The sequence below is a fragment of the Lactuca virosa genome, chromosome 9 (assembly GCF_052849685.1).
Source record: "Lactuca virosa cultivar CGN04683 chromosome 9, Lactuca_virosa_CGN04683_v6, whole genome shotgun sequence".
NCBI lineage: Eukaryota > Viridiplantae > Streptophyta > Magnoliopsida > Asterales > Asteraceae > Lactuca > Lactuca virosa.
In genome coordinates this window covers 69,361,518-69,381,296 of record NC_136434.1, presented here as the reverse complement: position 1 = coordinate 69,381,296, position 19,779 = coordinate 69,361,518, and the positions used below count along the sequence as shown (strand labels likewise).

Here is a 19,779-nt window from a genome sequence, read left to right as displayed (position 1 = left end):
TTCGACACTTTTGATCATTACAATCAAAATTTTTATATTTTTTAGGAACCTTTTAATATTCAAAGTTTGGCCACAAAACTTTAAGGAATTGACAACTTTGGTTCCTTTTCTAGAAACTTGTTAATTCCAACCCTTTTAATTCTTTAGCCAGACACTTTTGGTCCTTGCAGTCAAAACTTTTACATTTTTTTCATAAAAAACACAAAAAACGGCCCGCGGCAAAGCCCAGGTTTTTCCGCTAGTAATAATGAGTTTTGGATTGACATATCATATATACCCAATTTATGAATAATTAATATCATATATATATATATGATTTAATTAATTTATATTTTTATTGTTATTACTAGGTTTAAACCCATGAAAACCATGGTTGAAAAAGAAAAAACTATTCATAATTCAAAATTGTAATGACTAATTAAATATTCGCAAAAAAATTATTAATTTATAAAGTTTTCTCGTTTATAGTTTTGTTTTAATATATATATATATATATATATATATATATATATATATATCCAATTTGCATTTTGTAAGTTTAAATATTTGATAAAATAATAAGTTTGTACGATGCAATATACATTTGAATATAATGAAAAAAAAACAATAAACCATGAAAATGAATATAACAAATTAAACACAAATGCATTAACACGATATAAAAAATTATAAATTAAGCCACATTGTGGTAGAAGTTTAAGAAATGCTTTTTGTGATATAATATGTTATTTTGAAGTTTAAGCTACACATAATTTGTTTGATATTATTTATAACGTGGAATGCCTTAATGCCCAAGTAAACAAAATACATTGCTATTTTTAGTAAGGATACAAACCTTTAAAACTTAAAAATAAATAAATAAATAAAAACCAAAGATACATCGACAACAATTGTGTAACCTCAAAATATTTTTTTGAGATGTTCACATATTTTCATTCACCATATTTTATAGACCAGGACAAACAGTTCCATAAACCTCTTTATATAAACAACTTGAATACATCAAGAAAAATCTCTATTCTAATAAATTAATAGTTTTAATCTCATTTTGTCAAGTGTCACTCTAATACAACTTCTCATTAATATTATATCATGTGTCATATAGATATATTAGACTACTCATTTCAAAATTCAAATTTACATTTTCTAATATATGTTAAATTTGAAGTTATAATAACTTTAAAATTTTGATATATCTCTTAATTAATAATTTATTTAAAATGACTTATTTAAACTAATTGATTAATAATTATAAATTTTTATTATAAAAGTTTAAGTAATTTTATAACCATGGTTTCCACGGATTATATACTAATGCATAATATTTAAAGCATGTAGATTATTAGATTAGCAAGTGCATAACCATACGATTTAGTCAATCAATCTATAATTGACAATTTAGTTTTTTTTTCCTTTTGCAAATGTTTTAAAATTTATCCATCGTATGTTTTTTTAATAGCTTCATCTTGTTTGCAGAAAAATTAAAATTTATTGATATCATATATATATATATATATATATATATATATATATATATATATATATATATATATATATATATACACACTAGGTGTAAGACCCATGTATTACATAGGTTAATTAAAAAAAAAAATACAAAGATCTAAATATTTAAGAACTTTATATTTATAAAAAAAAAAGAAAATAATGAATTATTAAAATTAATTTTTTATCTATTAAATTTAAATAAATAAATAAAATAAACTAATTCCGTTTATTAAAATTGATTTTTTTATCTTTTACATTTATTGTAATTATTATATTAAAGTATTATGTGGATTTATTAAAATAGAAAAACCCATAAAATAACATGTGGAAAAGAAATTAATTCAAAATAACCACAAAATGATATTTGGCAAATTGAATGAGAGTATGACATGTGACAAAAAAAAACCTTCATTTTTTAGAGTATATATATATATATATATATATATATATATATATATATATATATATATATATATATATATAAAGAGAGAGAGAGAGAGAGAGAGAGAGAGAGAGAGATAGGTTCAGGTGTTTAAAGTAATTATTGTGTTATTGTATGCATAAATGTGAGCCAATCATTTTAAAACATGGAATAAGGATAAAAAGGTAATATTACATATTAATTAATTATGTTAATTAATCAAATGGAAGGGATATCCCCTTGATTCACGTTGCTAACTCTAAAACCTACCCCTTTAAATCAAAGATCAGTTTATTCATCCCCCCATTGGTATCATCTTCCCGTCGACACTTTCACATTCTTGCTCTCTACTCATACGACCCCACCACCGCCGCCACCCTCCTTCTTCCCTACTGCTTCCAGCGCCAATGTCTTCTTTCCCCAGATAAATAATCAAACCCTCTGACTTCTTTCATTCCTTTATTCTGAAAAACATATGTCTCAATCCCCCACAAAAATCATCTTCCCCCTTATTTGATTCTCCTTCCTACTCCTCCTCCTAACAAAAATCGCATAACCATACGATTTAGTCAATCAATCTATACTTGACAATTTAATTTTTTTTCCTTTTGCAAAGGTTTTAAAATTTATCCATCGTATGTTTTTTTTAATAGCTTCATCTTGTTTGCAGAAAAATTAAAATTTATTGATATCATATATATATATATATATATATATATATATATATATATATACACACACACTAGGTGTAAGACCCATGTATTACTTGGGTTAATTAAAAAAAAAAAATACAAAGATCTAAATATTTAAGAACTTTGGATTTATAAAAAAAATAAGAAAATAATGAATTATTAAAATTAATTTTTTATCTATTAAATTTAAATAAATAAATAAAATAAACTAATTCCGTTTATTAAAATTGATTTTTTTATCTTTTACATTTATTGTAATTATTATATTAAAGTATTATGTGGATTTATTAAAATAGAAAAACCCATAAAATGACATGTGGAAAAGAAATTAATTCAAAATAACCACAAAATGATATTTGGGAAATAGAATGAGAGTATGACATGTGACAAAAAAAAACCTTCATTTTTTAGAGTATATATATATATATATATATATATATATATATATATATATATATATATATATATATATATATATATATATATATATATATATATATATATATATAGAGAGAGAGAGAGAGAGAGATAGGTTCAGGTGTTTAAAGTAATTATTGTGTTATTGTATGCATAAATATGAGCCAATCATTTTAAAACATGGAATAAGGATAAAAAGGTAATATTACATATTAATTAATTATGTTAATTAATCAAATGGAAGGGATATCCCCTTGATTCACGTTGCTAACTCTAAAACCTACCCCTTTAAATCAAAGATCAGTTTATTCATCCCCCCATTGGTATCATCTTCCCGTCGACACTTTCACATTCTTGCTCTCTACTCATACGACCCCACCACCGCCGCCACCCTCCTTCTTCCCTACTGCTTCCAGCGCCAATGTCTTCTTTCCCCAGATAAATAATCAAACCCTCCGACTTCTTTCATTCCTTTATTCTGAAAAACATATGTCTCAATCCCCCACAAAAATCATCTTCCCCCTTATTTGATTCTCCTTCCTACTCCTCCTCCTAACAAAAATGGAACCCAATACGAACGACAACTCCTTCGTCGCCAACGCCACCATATCCTTAGCCACTGGCGCATCCGTCTCATCTCAATTCAATTATTTCCAGATTACAAAGGTATTCGATTGTTGTTCTGCAATTCAATTTTCTTAAGTTCGAATTAGTATATTATTATTACACAACTATGGTCTTCGGGTGTTGTTTGATGTCTGTGTTCGCATAATTTCCATGTAGCTGAAATTGGTATAGATATTTTTTACACGATGGTTTGATCTTCGCAAGATCGTGATGTTTTTTATGATCCAGTGAGCCTAACGGTGCATCCGAGCGGTGATGATATTGTCTACTCTACTACCAAGGGCGGCTGCAGGTAAAGTTACTCAAACACAAAAATGCATTGCATACAGTCTTTCTCTAGTTATAATTGATTATAGTTCCTGTTCAAGAAAACATATGTTTAATTCATAGTCTAATTTGCATTAGGGTTGATGTGGATCTTTGAGTATTGATCGTAATAAACTTTCTAATCTCAGGCTTGCCCATGGAAACAGTTGTTTAGCAACCATCAATTTGATTGCCCCTCTACTTGAGAAACTCACCGTAATGTGTTGCTCATTTGAATGCTCCACCAGGACTTTCATCTTTGGACTACTGGGGTGGTTTGCCCCTGAAATTGTGTAAAGATTGATTTTACTCTCTAAACAAAGTGTCTATCTGTTTCAATTGTTTTGGTTTGCCATATAAGGAGAAAGATACAATCAAGACTATTAACCTGCTTCAAGAGCTCCATAGTGCCAGATATCTTACACTCAACGTGGACATTGTTAAGGTATGTTGATATTGTATTAGTAATTATTGACATGTAGTATGGAAACTGCAGGTAAATTACATTCTTCATTTACATTCTCCTAGACATCTCGTTCTATTCTCATCTTCTACAGGTAAATTACATTCTTCATTTACATTCTTATGGAATACATCATTATTCTTTTTATTTATCATAGATGTTTCTCACAAAATGCTTCTTATTATTTTTATTGGTCATGAATAGAGTCACGAATAAGTACATATGCAGTAGAGACTGATTTGAAGCCTGGTGAAGAAGGAAAAGTAATGCAACAATATTCGTTCAGAATAGATTAGCATGTTTTTCTGTCAGAATGGATTAGCAACAATATTTCTATTAGAACGTATTAGTGTTTAACTTAGATTTCAATGTTTTTATTTGATTTTTAACCATTCTTGGTTGTATTCTTGAAGAATAAATGTAATTATTCCATTATTACTTGTATTCTTTGAGAATGAATGTCATTTATGTATGTTCATAGTTGTATTTGTTAAGAATGAATCTAATTATTGATTTTAGAATACTAAAATTCTTTTCATATAAATTTTGTATTCATTAAAAAATATTAATCTTGATAATATATGTTTATAGTATTTTGTTAGAATTTAACGTTTTTTTCAAGATAATGATAAATACATTCTTTTAGAATATCCGAATTAATATATTTATTATCCAAAAAAAATCAGATTTTTAAAGTTTAGAGAACTAATTATTCCTTAAAATATGAAAATTTCCTTTTTTAGATTTATGTTAATTGACTAAAATACCATTATAATGAAATTAGATGGTATTTTTCAATTATCTTTAATTTAATAATATGTATTAATCACTTTCTTAAAATAAGTAAAATGATTGGCTCACAATCATTCATACATTCACACAATAATTAGTTAGAATAGAATAACATAAGCCTATATATATATATATATATATATATATATATATATATATATATATATATATATAGTAGTTGTGAGACCCATGTATTACAAGGGTTAATTTTAAAAAATAAAATGTTAAATATAAACGTCAAAATATTTGAGAACTTTAAATTTATAAGAAAATAAGAAAAATAATGAATTATTATAATGAAAATGTTTTTTATCTTTTAAATTTAAACAAATAATTTAAATAAAGAAAAAAAACTAATAAGCTTTAACTTTGGGAATTCTGAAATTAAAAGGTAAGTTTATTAATGAAATTAATATCCATTTATTACTACATTTATTATAATTATTACATTAAAATATTTTGTGGAATTTAATAAAATAGAAAAATTCATAAAATAACCACAAAATAACATTTGACAATTTGAATGAGAGTGTGACAAGTGGCAAAAAGACATTCATTTATTAGAGATGATATATATATATATATATATATATATATATATATATATATATATATATATATATATATATATATATATATATATATATATATATATAAGAGTTCATTTGAGACGAACATAATTTTGTGAGACCGTGAGACCAAATTTTTTTAATGAAATATTTTAATATTCTATTGTTCGTAAATTAGAATATGCAATATATTGTAACATTATATGTTCTAGAATATTTCAGTGTAAAATATATTAAAATTATTGTTTTAGAATATTAGAATATTACACATATTTAATTTTTATAAACACTAGAATATTAAAATATTTCACTAGAAAAAAAGTTGTATCATGGTCTCACAAAATTAGATTGTCTCACATGAACCTAATTTTCTCTCTCTCTCTCTCTCTCTCTCTCTCTATATATATATATATATATATATATATATATATATATATATATATATATATATATATATATATATATATATATATATATAACCCATAAATAATTTTCAGTATAAATTACAATTACAAATACTTATAATGACAACTAAGTTAAGTTCTTGCTAATTGAAGTTTTACAAGATCTATTTTTAGAAGAAAATCATGGTTACGTGCATATAAGTACCATCAAACTCTTTTTTCATCTTTCTAATCGAGTCTATAACTGCACCATAGTAGCGTCTATACACAAATTCTTTGCTCCAGCAACAGTGTCTGCAAATTTATGACATTAAGAGAGAGAATGAAAAAAAAACAAATATATGTTATGAATATATCTACATACTTAAAATTTTATGTTATATCTAGTCTTTAATAGGATGAAGGAAGAACTATAATATGGTATAAAGTCCGTTTCGTTTACACACTGAATAAACTGTTTTGAGTGAGACCAAATTAAATGACAATTTTAACTTTATTGTACCAAAAAAACATATCACTACATTCATCAAATTTAACAATATTCGTGAATGTAAGGGTAAAATGAGTTGGGAGAAGTAGAAGTGTAACTTTTGCCTATGATATAAAAGGCTCTATTCTTTTACTCTATAGACATTTTTCAAATTAACCACTTCTCAAGAAACGCAAGATAATCGCCAGCTGAAAGGATAAACAATAATCGGAAACATTTCGTTCATACTCATATACAACATTTATTGTATAACAAAAGTAAACATAATATTACGTTAGTTATTGGCTTCGTTTCTTGAATCGAAAAATTATGCCTGAACCGAATGATCTGCAAGACAGAACATTAGAAACAAACGCAATGGTTAAGGCTCAAGTTGGACTCGATTCCCTTAAACAGATTCGCCATCTGTTCCCAGGCTACAACAACCATAACAGTCGGTACTGTCGGATATGGCTACTTGCCTGAAAAAGTTGTCGGAAATAGTTGCAGAAAGAAGGAGAAAAAAGATAAGTATTTTCATCTATGTATCGAATGAGGTATCAGTGGTTTGTTTTTATACCGGTTTGTGATGGCAAGAAATCAATTCGTCATTAAGGAATTGATTGTGCCAATGAATGCTATAAAAAAATGCATAATTAATACGCACTAAATGCACCGGTTACCAAAAATTCAAACAAAGTATAGAGATGTCAATGGGAGTGGAAATAGTTGCCCCTGCCCCCACTCCCAAATTCTGATGTTGCCCCCGCCCCTGCCTCCGAATCCTCCGTTTACATTACCCCCGATCCCACCCTCGAAATTTGATGTTGCCTCCGATCCCGCCCCCATTCCCCCGTTTTATAGGCTTAAAATTGACTTTTATGCTAAAAAAACTGCTATATTTTTGGCTAAAAAACTATTTTACATAACTTTAAAAGCTTAAAATCTAATTTTTTTTAGCAACTAAAAAATTAAAAATCCAACATTGCAAATAACAAAATGACAAATCCAACAAAAAAAATCCAACATTACAAAACGACAAATCCAACATTACCAATATAAAATACGACATATCCAAGAATATATGACTAGTTCACTACATCTTCAATATCCATCAATTGCCTCAAACTCTTCATTCTTTGACATTTGAATATCCTCCCTAAATAAATAATAACAATAATAATAAAATAAATTGGTATATTAGTTTAGTTAATACAAAACGACAAATTCAACAAACTTACCTCAATTCCCTCGTCGTCTTCATCAGAATGTAAATCGTCACCATCAATAACACAACCTAACAAATAAAAAATAAATAATGGTAATAAGCAAAATATGTTAAAATGAACAAAACAAATAATGATTCGAGTAAAGTCATATATACCTTTTTTACCCGCCCAAATCCAATTTTGAGTGCATATGATAGCTTCAATTGTTGACGGAAGAAGTCTACTCCTATGTGGACTAACGATTCTACCACTTGTATAAAAAGAAGACTCTGAAGAGATAGGAACGGCTAATATGTCTCTTTTAATCAAACACAATGTAGGATATTTAACCCCATTTAACTTCCACCAACCTAACACATCAAACTCATGAATCCGGGGTAAAGTGTTATCCTCTAAGTACCTTTCTAATTCATTTTTTACAAAAACTTCACTAGTAGAAGAATTCCATGAAAAGAAAGCATCTAATGACAAAAATCTCTAAAGCCTTCGTGTTCAACAATTCTAAGTGGGTAATCATGTTTTGTGATCATTTTAGCAAGATCAATCCGCGAATCATCATAATTAAACCGATGTGTTGCTAAAATTGATCCCCCGCTTTCATCCGTCTTAGATCTTTTTCCGGTTATCTGACTCTGAAAATCATAAATTTTCTTTTGTCCGGTTCGTATTTTGCATGCCTTATGGTGAGTATGCATCCCGTTCGTTCCATTTTTGCTTGTATACATAATTTCCTTTCTACAATACTTACAAACATCCATTATGGTTCCATTGACATCTTCATAGGTGAAATGACGCCACATGGGAGATTTAAATTTCATTTGTTTCTCGTTATAGTTAACTGCAGAATTGGCGGTATCATTAACTATGTTTGAATCATTGGGTTGATTCGGCTCTGCTGAAGACATGATTACAAAAATCTAAAAATGGTTCACACAAATATAAAAATTAACATTATTTTTTTCGTATAACTAATAAAATCTATCAGCAACTATAGTAAGATCCCATAATCTGTCAACATTAGAATTATGGACTTATGGTTAAGTAGAATAAGCAAAGGAAGTCAATGAGAAAACACAACAACAAATAGTGAGAAAACAGTGAGAAATAGAATACAACATAGCACCAAACCATAAATTACACGAATCGGTGAGAAATAGTGAGAAATAGAGGTAAATCATCAAAAATCGTGAGCCAACAGTCGAGGGTAAATAAGCAATCAATAAATCAAACTCTCAATTGTATCAGAGAAGGAAATAGAGGGTAGATTACCACTTATAAGCTTACAAGCTTGTAAGCCTATCATTCATTCATGCTTATAAGCTCACCTGATTATGGTTTTCTTACCAATGTGGGATTTATTCCCACACCCACCTCTTTTGCTAACTTCTATTCCCAAATACCCAACTTTGAGTATTGATATCTCATTCACATACACTCCATTTTGGACATACGCTATATCGTTGCAAAGCTCTCACGGAGTAGAATACAAACCCAGTTAGAGTTAATTATATATACAACATATGTATAAATTTATATATGTCCAGAGTTAATAAAAATACACATATTTATACTAAAATTTCCAACAATCCCCCACATGAATGGGGATCGTTCTCTACACATCAAATTTCAAAACGAAATTTTCAATAGTTGACTCATGCATAGGATATGTAGGTGTTATCCTTTGAACCCTCCCTTAAGAATTATACTTAATCTCCTAGCAGGCAGTAGATATCGATGTCTTTGAACTGAGCTACCATTTGTGTAGACGACAATGTAATTCTCATAGGACTCTGCTTGACAACGTCATATCCTCATAGACGTGTTTGTTTTGGTCATGAACACTAACATGGTTTTGCAAGAGCTTCAGGAATTATGCCCCCTAATTCCCTTCGCTTGCGACCCCACTTCTCTGTCACATAGGTGATTCCAAAAATCATTAAAAACCATATGTTTAGCCTCATTTTCACTCATATAGGAATGGAATAGGAAGTAATGTTAATCCCCCACAGTAACCTACCTCACTCATACAACTAGGTTGTCCTTTTGAACCTGAATCTTGGGATCTCAAGTCTTCTGCTTAAGGTTTCCTTTGTATGAATTTTTTCATTCAAGGGCTTTAGTCTCATTCCTCTTGACGACTTATAAACTACATCTCTTCTCAAGCATTTTGTAAGCGGATCAGCAATGTTATCCTTTGACTTCACCTAGTCAACCGTGATAACCCCATAGAGATTAGTTGTCATATCGTTTTATGCCTACGTCTAATGTGCCTTAATTTCCCATTATACATTGTACTTTGAGCTCTATCAATTGCCGATTGGTTATCACAATGTCTACATATGGCCGTTATCGGCTTTATCTATTCGGGAATGCCCTCTACAAATTGACGTAGCCACTCCGCCTCTTCAACACAAATATCTAATGTGATAAATTCAGATTTCATTGTCGATCTGGATATAACCATTTGCTTGGACGATTTCCAAGCTAGCAGCACCTCCAAGTGTAAACACATATCCACCTGTAGATTTGGAATCTTTTATGACTGTCACACCCCCGGCTGAGGCGGCGGAACACGCTGGGTTGTGCGACTAAGTTCATGGATCACAGGTAAACTGAATATATAACATAAGTACAACAATAAAAAAATAGCATTCAAGTTCCATCTTGATATTTGAATACAAGGTTTTTACAAATAATAATATTATATGAATTGCCTTAACAAATAGGCATATAACACAACAACAAGTAAACTAGGCCACCTGTAATCCACTCCATCTTGAATGTGATATTGCCATATTTATACATGTTTTTAGGCAATATTTATTTACATTTTTATTAATATTTTGGTTATTAGCATAGAATAATGGTACTTATAAGCTTGAATTGCTCTTTGCAGCCAAATAGAAGCATTTTTGAAGAAAAGGACTAAAATGGCGAAACATGGAACTTTGGAGGCTGGGAGATTAAAAGAAGAAGAAGCTTACGTAATCAGCTCATATTCACGTCGTGAGGTTTATGGATTCACGACGTAAGCACGAATCTTCTAGAAGATAAACAACGCGAAAGGAGTCCTTGTCCAACACGTATATCTCATATTCACGTCGTGAGACATATCTATTCACGACGTGAGTGCAGAAAAATCAGAAACTATATATATTGTTGCTCATTACGACTTGGGGGACTTCTTGGCCAAATTGGAGGATTCCTGGAGACGAAATTCAGTGGGAGAAAAGGTCTGGAATTAGTTTTCAACACCAAGGGGAAAAAAGAGTTCATATTAGCTTAACAATTTGGTACACTTTAATTATGTTTTTTAGTATGAGTTATTTGAGTTTGTTTGCTAGTATGTCCAGCTAAATCTAGCTGCTTCTGTTAGCTAGATGAAGCTGGAACTCATGGTTTCAATAACTTAGTTTTGACTTACTTGTTGTATATGACTTGTGTTAGATTGATTGAACCTAGCATGTTGATTTAATATTAGATTGCTTTAAATTCCTGTTCTGTGTAGTTAGTGAATATGAAGCTGCATGAATTTGAATACCTAATAATTTAGTGAACACTAGTTTATTAGAGCTAAGATCAAATCAATCTTAGATAAGCAATTCAATTATTAAAATTAGGCTGTGCTAGAGAACTCATATTATGACCATAAGTGTGTTTTACAAATCAATCTTACATGACTCCAATTCCATTTAATAATTGATTATGTGTTAGCTATTGTGTGACCATACATAGATTTACATGAATTAATTAATGTTAGTAGATTTAGAACTAAATTGCTAATACTATCTTAATTGGTAACCAACAGTAATTGTCATAGCTAATCTATAAACCATTGAGGGAAAGCAGATTCGAACTAACAGAAGTGTTTTGTTTACTGATTTAATTTGTGTTAAAGAATTAAGTTCATCTAAACTTGCAAAATTAGATAAATCCCCCTCCTTTGTTAGTAATTAGGTTAATTTAGTAGTAAATAGATTAATTAGTCAAAACCGTTCCCTGTGATCGACACCCGACTTACCCGACTATTCTATAATTTGACTAGGTACACTGCCTAGGTGCAATTTAGTTAGTTAAGTTAGTTAGGTTATAAATATAAAATTAGGTGTAGCTATTTGCACGCATCAAGTTTTTGGCGCCGTTGCCGGGGAACGGCTTAATTGTTAGTTGATTTATTTGCTTTAGGTTAATCGATCCTTTTTGTGGGGTAAAACCTGCAAAAAGTTACTTTTCAGCTTAATTTTTTTTGTTTTTTGTTCCAGTACCTAACTCACGACGTGAGCCTTAAGCTCACGACATGAGTTCAGTAGATTTTACGTTTTCTTCGTTTTTATTTTCTGTTTAATTTTCTGCGACAACACGAGGTGGTGATCTTTACCACGTCGTGGTGACCAGTCAGTAGGCTATTTTTAGTTAATTTTAGTTCAGTTTTACGTTTTTATTTTTGTTTATTTTGCAGAAGTTCATGACCAGAGGCTCTAACACACCTTTGATGCCACCACTTGAAGATCCAGAGTCAGCCCTTCACAAGAAGACGGATAAGAACGCAGAAGTGAACCAAACACCAAAGAAGAAACCTTTCCAAGATCTCAAATCTGTCTTTACAAAGAAGTCCGGAAAGAAAACGGGAGAGTCGAGTTCATCTTCAAAGGACAAGAGCAAGATAGAAAGCTTAGATCAAAAACCTATCCCAACCGAATCTGAATACGAATCCGAGGCCGAGTTTGGACTGTATACGAGCGAACCCGAAGACGAGCCAAGAAACGAGATGGCGAACATTGAAGAGATGTCAATGGGAGCTTACAAGAAGCGAATTCGAGACGATGTTGGTCCAGGGTTAGTACAACCCGCGATTCCTGCCACTGCCACATTCGAGCTGAAGGGACACATACTTAATGCACTTAAGGATGTTCCATTTTATGGAAAAGATCATGAGGATGCTTTTAAGCATCTAGATGAGGTCAATGACATTGAAGATTATTTCAATGTCCCGAATGTTAATAGAGATACCGTCTTGCTAAGGATGCTTCCCGTTACTTTTAAAGGAGCTGCGAAAGATTGGTTAAAAGCACTTCCACCTGGTACAATCACTACTTGGGCTCAGATGCGCGAACAATTTTTAGACCAATTTTGCCCACCATCCAAGATAGCTAAACTCAAAAAGGCGATAGCCAATTTTGAGCAACAGCCAGGGGAGTCACTTTACGAGGCATGGGAGTGCTACAAAGGGTTGCTAAGGAATTGTCCTCAACATGACCTTAACATTCAACAAGAGGTGTCCATATTCTATGATGGGGTGAATGTCTTGACAAGGCAACTCCTTGATTCTCAAGGGCCACTGACAAGGAAAAATCCAAGGGAGGTTAAGGAGTTAGTTGAAGAATTTGCAAAGCATTCTCGTGAGTACCATAATCCAAGAAATGAGGGAGTTAAAGGAAGCGGGGGTGGAAATTCTACAGAAATGGCTGTTGTAATGGCTATGCTTGATACAATGGACAGGAGAATGACAAAAATGGACCAATCAATTCATGTTATAAGAGTTGGATGTGAAAGGTGTAATGGTCCACACTTGATTAAGGATTGCAACTTGGATGAATATGGGAACAAGAAGGCTCAAGTTTGCTACTCGAGTGGGGATAAGTATGATGAAGATTGGAGAAAACCAAAGAAGGAGTGGCTGCCATATGATGAATACAAGAAGCAGAAGGAAGAGAAATATAAGGAGACAGGTCGAGGCTTCTACCAAAAAGAGCAACCACCAGCTGAGAAGAAGGTTAACTTGGAAAACATTTTGAATCGATTTATGAAAGCTTCCGAGAAAAGGCATGATGATACCGATGCAATGCTAAAGGGACACATGAAAATGATGAAATAACAGCAGACAATGATGATTGACCAGCAAGCTTCATTAAGAAATCATAAAGCATCGATCCATAATCTCGAAGTCCAAATTGGTCAACTAACTACTTTGGTGAGCAACAAATTATCCTCACAATTTCCCGAAAAGAATGCTCAATCCCATGTTATGATGATCGAGACTGAAGAAGAGGCCATCTCTGAGTTCCTAGAAGCATTAGATTTGGAGCCAAGGTAGCCCGAACCAGAACCGAAGAAGTTAAAGATCAAAAATCAAAATTCTGTTGAAACACAGAATTCACGATGTGAGCCCGCTATGCTCACGACGTGGGATCAGTCTGAACAGAAAACTTCGAAAATTGTTCCGGCTTATCGTCCGCCTTTACTGTTCCCATACCGAGCTGATCTTAGTCCATTGGAAAGGGAGCATTTGGAGTTCATAAAACACGTGAAGGGTATACCAATTAATACTCCTTTTGTCGAATCATTAGCCAAAATTCCCGAGTATGCAAGGTTCCTACAATATTTAATAGACACTCGTCAACAATTGAAGAAAAATTCCACAGTCATTTTAAGTGAACAAAGTTCAAAAGTAGTGATGGGAGAGTTACCTAAGAAGATGGGAGATCCTGGACGCCTCACTCTTCCATGTGAGTTTGGGAATAATATGAAGATTTATGCTTTAGCCGATTCTGGGGCTAGCATAAATTTGATGACTTATTCATTTTATCAGAAGTTGAATATTCAGAAGTTGAAGGCTACAAAAATGACTATTCACATGGCAAACCGTTCGGTGACACAACCCCTGGGCATTGTGGAAGATATTCTAGTGAAAATTGGTAAATTCATTTTTCCAATAGACTTTGTGGTTTTAGATATGAAAGAAGATCCCGATGTTCTGATTATTCTTGGTCGCCCATTACTTAATACTGTTGGAGCCTTGGTTGATATACGCGAATCCAAACTCACTTTAAGAGTTGGAGATGAGAAGGAAATTTTTGGACTAGAAGAAGATTTCAAGGGAAATGATGTTCAAAATGAGGTTTGTAACATTGATGAAGATGATGAACTTGGGGAATTGGAGAAGTTGATGGAAGAAGAGATGAAAACAATTCAACAAGTCAAACGAACAAAACCGAGAGCATCCGTCCCGTTTTTAGTTAAAGTCATTGCCTATGCAAATCCAACTTCTTGGGTAAGTAAGGAAAGCGATGAAGTATTGAGTGATGAGGATGAAGACCAGGTTACATCTAAGGAGATGATTCCGGTAGTAAAAGAAGAAAATATTTCTTTGGAGCTTAAGAAGAATAAAGAAAAATTGGAGACTAAAGGGATCAAAAGAAATCTTGAGGTGGACGAGGTGAAAGCTAAAAAGGAGAACTCGAAGAAGGCGTATATTAGACGTGTCCAAGCTTACAAGAGGCGATGGAAGGAGCAGAAGATTCAGTTGGTGATGGACTCCTCTGACAGCTCAACGTAGGGAGGCACGAAGTCCGACTCACGAATCCATGAAAAAGAAGTGCTTCTCGGGAGGCAACCCGAGTTCGGTTTGAATTTTTTTTCCTTTTCATTTTAGTTTTAAATTTAAGGAAAATCAATCGTATCATCTAAATCCTTTTGTGCATGATAGAATACTAAGTGTGGGGTCCCTAAAATTAAGTGGTAATAAATTAAGAATTATAGTTAATAAAAATTAGAATTTATTAAGAAATTATATGCCCAGACAGACTTCACGACGTGAGTCCTTTCGGATTCACGACGTGGTCCAGGAGGATTTACGGATTGCTTATTTGTTAGCCCAATAAATGTCCCAGCCCACTTATTATTTAATTGGATAGTCCAACCGCATAGCCCAAGACATCTCACGACGTGAGTCCGTAACATTCACGACGTGAATTTTGAAAAGATCTCAGGACCACAGATAAGGGACAAGAAACATTTGACTTATCCCAATTTCTTTATTCCTCACGAAGTGAAGCTGTTCTTTGGTCCCCCCTCTACTCGATTTCGGCCGAATATCGTTCCTTTTACTTGTGTGCTCACGTAATCATCCATCTACGGTAAACTAATCTTATTTTCATTGTTTATTTTTGACCTATTTGGTTGATTTAGGGGTTAGGGTTAGTAGTTCATTTGAATGTCGAAATTGATGTTCTCATTATGCAAAATCTTTATTGCATGTGACTGGAATGTGTTTAGACTTGTTCTAGGAATAAATCCCAATCATTTATTTGGCCCGATTCGAGCACTGCCACGACCGGTTACGACTTCACTTACGAACTCACGACGTGAATTCCTAGGAATTCACGACGTGAATCCTGGACGCCATCAGAACAGCTTCTGTTTAATTATCTAATATGTTGGCTATTTGTTTGGCTTGTTGTTGTTTCTCTGTGTTTGCAGAAAATGTCTCCAAGGCGCGAGATTCCAGCAGGGGTGGCCAACTTGCACCCATTTTATGTCTTCCCGACAACTATGTCACGAGATGTTCTTACACATTGGAATAACCGTTTGGGGTGGCTACACAACCGTGAGTTCGCTATTGCCCTGACTGTTAATTGGCAAAGGTTGAGGGAGGTTGGATTGGTTGATCGGTTAAATCCACTTCTTACAAAGTTATTTTTGGGGAATGGCTACTCTTTTTCATGCAAAGGGTGGAACAACTTGTTTGCTATTCAAGAACGGGTCTATAAGGAATTATGTGTGGAGTTTTTCTCAACTGTAACATTTCATGAGAATGTTCAAGACCCCAATTATCCGCAGGCCTTGGTTTTTCGCTTAGGAGGAGAATACCGGGAGTGTAGCCTGGTTGAATTTTCATGGAGGATGGGATTGTATGAGACACATGAGGCTATGTCCTCGGCGTTTGCTTTGTTCTTACGAGAGGCTGTCCGTGGATATGCGGGAGGAGTTTCCGGGTCCGAGTTCTGGACCAACATCGCATCAGGGGTGTTCAATTCCGGGGTGTCACCAGAAAGTAGTATTAAGTCGCCAATTCACCGTCTCATCCACCGGCTCATCACTTTTTCCATCAACCACAAGCGCCATGGAGACAAGGTTATGAAGATAAATTTGTTCTTTTTATGTTCTATTTTGCAGCCGGACATGTGTTGCAACATCCCTTACTTTTTGGCCCACTACTTGGCGGAGTCTGCAGTGAGTTCCCGCCCTGGGAGCCTGATATGTGGAGGACATTTTGTGACCCGTTTGGCCCGGTCCTATGGTGTAATAATTCCTGACATCACGAGGACCTTGACTTGCATGAATGGGAGTGAGTTTTCTTTGGGGTATTTGGAGACAATGAAGGTGGTGATCAACTATGGGACACATTGGGGGATTGTGCATTCCGATGGTGAAGAGGATGATGACCAACCAACCGAGCAACGTGACCAACCTGCACCTCAAACAAGACCAAGAGGAAGGAGGAATGTTAGAGGAAGAGGTAACAGAGGACAACCGGTGCACCAAAATGCACCCATGGGAGGACCCAACTTTAGGGGAGACATGTCGGGTTACTTTGATCAGTTGTCGTTAAGTGTGAATTGGATTGGTGGGACGGTAGAGAATTTAGTACAACACTTGCATGTTGAGCAACCTACTCATTTGGGGTATCATTACCCAATTTGCCCGAGGTGGAGTAAGTACCAGAATCGTGGAGGCGATGGGGCTGGGACAAGTGGAGCTCAAAACGATGAAGATGACGATTGATCATTTTATTTTGTTTCTAGTTTCATTTAATTTGATTTGTTTTCTTCTTTTGTTTTTGAAATTTGTTTTGGTTTGTAAAACTTATGTTACTTTTCTATTTTCTTTGGTGATTATTTCCAGATTTGCTAGAGGAGTCACGGGAAAGGAAAGTCGGGATGAGAGCATTTACGTTTAGCCAAGCGTCATTTAGAGTTTAGAGTCGAGAGTCGAGACCCACAATTCGAAATAAGTGTGGGGTAAGTCAAGAGAAAGGATAGAGTTAGAGAAGGGTCATTTACATTTTGCGTTTAGAAGAGTCTTAATCCATTAAAATATTGGGGTGAAATGCCAAAATCAATAAGGAAGAATGGGAAGTTTCAATTTTCTGTAGCCCAGTTTTCACGTCGTGAGGCTTTATTCCTCACGTCGTGAGCTGAGTTACAACGGGTTTTCAGAATTCAAGTTTTAGCGATTTCACGTCGTGATCATTATTACTCACGTCGTGAATCGTATAATTTCGCAAAAATAAAGCCTTTTCATTCACATTTACTACATGCTTCACCACCATTCTTTTTGGAGTTATCATGACAACAATTATGGCTCGTTTTCTCCATTATGCAATGTGGCGTATGCTTTCCCACATTGTTCTTCACCATCATGCGATTTCCACCACATTTGTTGAAGATTGAAGTTTCGATTCCATATTTTGTTGGCACATCTACATATTTCGCGAGTTCAAGATCCAAGTTCCTATTTAGAAGAAGTCCATTTTCAAGATGCACATTTCAACCACACGATTGGAGTTCAATCACGACACTGCTATCCCAGGGGAGTCCGTTCCTTTTTCTAAATTTTCTTGCTTTTAATTAGTTTTATGCATAAAATGAGGGCATTGTATGTAATAAGTGTGGGGTAGGGGGTCGAAAAAAGTAAAGAAAAAAGTAAATTACTAGAAAATTTAGAAAATTTAAAAATTTAGAAATAAATACATAGGTTTGAAATAATAATCTAATAATTAGATCTAGTAATAATAATAATTTGAACTTAAGTTGCTAGTGTTGTATGTGATGATCCTATGAGAGCTCAAATGTTTAGTTGAGCCAATATACGTTATAGTTCATTTGTGGCCCCCTTTATTCTAGTGAAATCATGGGACAAGAACACAACCTCGCTTACTTTGAGGGATGCAATATGTTTAGCAGCCCGAACCTGAAATGTATCCAGGAAAGCTTATGTAGTCATTGCATATAGACTAATGCCTTAACCAATAAGGGTTGAAGTTAAGCGCCCCTGCTTAAGCATGTAGGTTTTGAGTGAAAAGGTGAGTACATGTTAAAAAAAAAAGAGAGAGAGAAATTACCTAAAAGTTGAAAGAATTTTTGGAGCAATCAAAGTATGAAGATCAAAAGATCAAAAACTATGAAGAAATTCAAAAAGTTGAAGATACCAAAAATCACACAAAAAGGTGGTGAATTCAAAGAAATTGAAGATTAAATGTCAAAGAAGTAAAGAATTCAAGAGCTCCATATTGTGGTATCTAAAAGTTGTAATTTCTAGATTATGTATGCTTGGGCAGCTTTACAAAAATACCTTGAGGTTAGATAGTTTTCTGAGGATGGATTCGGAGGGATGCATAAAATGAGCGTTGTTCAAAAGAAGTGGGCGAATGTTTATGAGGATTGTGAGTATTTAGAATTAGGGGGGGTCTTTAGGAAAATTTTAGACACAAATGCATGCATTGCGGTCTTGGCATAATGGTTGAGCTTGCGTTGGATTGTTCTATGTTGGTGATGAAGGTTTGAGTTTAAAAAAAATAATTAGATTTGCTTGAGGGCAAGCAAAGCATAAGTGGGGGGTATTTTGATATTGCCATATTTATACATGATTTTTGGCAATATTTATTTACATATTTATTAATATTTTGGTTATTAGCATAGAATAATGGTACTTATAAGCTTGAATTGCTCTTTGCAGCCAAATAGAAGCATTTTTGAAGAAAAGGACTAAAAATGACGAAACATGGAACTTTGGAGGCTGGGAAATTAAAAGAAGAAGAAGCTTACGTAATCAGCTCATATTCACGTCGTGAGGTTTATGGATTCACGACCTGAGCACAAATCTTCCAGAAGATAAACAACGCGAAAAGGACTCCTTGTCCAACACGTATATCTCATATTCACGTCGTGAGACATATCTATTCACGATGTGAGTGTGGAAAAATCGGAAACTATATATACTCTTGCTCATTATGACTTGGGGGACTTCTTGGCCAACTTGGAGGATTCCTGGAGACGAAATTCAGTGGGAGAAAAGGTCTGGAATTGGTTTTCAACGCCAAGGG

General features: G+C 33.3%; 1 non-coding gene across 1 annotated transcript; it reads right to left on the bottom strand.

The window, feature by feature from the left end:
• Window positions 1–13,047: 13,047 nt before the first annotated feature.
• On the bottom strand, window positions 13,048–13,154 carry LOC145141623 (small nucleolar RNA R71). Its single transcript, XR_013722816.1, has one exon. It is a non-coding gene; the product is annotated as a small nucleolar RNA R71 (small nucleolar RNA).
• Between the last annotated feature and the right edge of the window lie 6,625 nt (window positions 13,155–19,779).